At 64.7% G+C, this 1,002-nt stretch overlaps 1 protein-coding gene across 1 annotated transcript in view; it reads right to left on the bottom strand.

The window, feature by feature from the left end:
• Positions 1–765, bottom strand: part of GABRB2 (gamma-aminobutyric acid type A receptor subunit beta2) — a 306,620-nt gene extending 305,855 nt beyond the window's left edge. The window contains exon 1 of the mRNA XM_007464398.1: positions 718–765. The gene's annotated coding sequence lies outside the window, so the exon portion shown is untranslated. The remainder of the gene's footprint in view (positions 1–717) is intronic.
• Between the last annotated feature and the right edge of the window lie 237 nt (positions 766–1,002).

Here is a 1,002-nt window from a genome sequence, read left to right as displayed (position 1 = left end):
GGGGACTTAGCCTGGAGAATAAGACAGACACGGAAAAGAAAAAAAAAAAAAAAGGGAAAAAAAGAATGATAATAAAATGATGCCTGGTCTTTTCTAGGAGTTAAAGAGCAAGCTTTTCTTCACTACTCACGAGCAATTTCTTTCTCCTTCTCCTCACTCTTTGCCCCCTATCCCCAGAGAAGAAAACCTCGGGGTCCCGGTTTCTCACCGTGTGACGTGCCTGACCCGCTGGTCCGGATTATTTATAGCAGGAAGGGCGGGGGGCGGGGGGCGGCGAGGGGAGTAGAAAGACAGCGCTGTCTCTCAAGGTTTCAGTCTGATTCTGCATTGGGAAATTATTAGTAGGGAGGGTGGAGTTTGCAGGAAGGGTTGATGGGACTTGGGGGCCTAGGGAGGCCGGATGGCGAGAGGCTCCGGCGGTGACCAGGTGCAGGAAGGGCTGGCGGCCGGGTGGGACTCGCCTGGCGGGCACCCACGCCCCCTCAGAGCACGCGCACTCGCGCGCGCACTGGCGGCACCCTCCCCGCCCGCCGCGCGCCCGTCCTCACCTCGCGGCCTGCGCTCGCTGCCCAATCCCGCCGCGCGGCGCTGCGGTCCCAGGCTCCTCTGGCCCTCGGCCCCTGGCCCCGGCCGGGGAGGGTGGGTGGCGGTGCCTTGGGACGCAAAAAGTCAGAGCGGTCCCCGGAAGGTGGGCGAAATGAGGAAGGGGCTCGGGGCCTCGCGGGGCTCCGCGTCCTCCCGCGGGCTCCGCGCCACCTCTTCCTCGCTCCCCAGCTTGGGGCCAGGAGGGACTCGCACGCCCCGGGGTTGCCTCTTCCCTGCAGCCGGAGGCTCGACCCGGCTCTCCGAGGCCGCCGGGACCCGGAGGCAGCAGCGAGCGAGCTCCAGGGTTCGAGAGGGAGGGAGATACAGGGAAGAAATCTTTCCTCGGCTCGCGGGAAAGGGATGCGCCGCGGGCGCCAGGAGACGTTGCTAGTCTCCGGCAGCCGGGCAGTCTGAGGG

This window comes from Lipotes vexillifer, unplaced genomic scaffold (genome assembly GCF_000442215.2).
Source record: "Lipotes vexillifer unplaced genomic scaffold, Lipotes_vexillifer_v1.1 scaffold95, whole genome shotgun sequence".
NCBI lineage: Eukaryota > Metazoa > Chordata > Mammalia > Artiodactyla > Lipotidae > Lipotes > Lipotes vexillifer.
The sequence above is the reverse complement of the archived record's forward strand: the minus strand, read 5'-3'. Positions and strand labels throughout refer to the sequence as shown.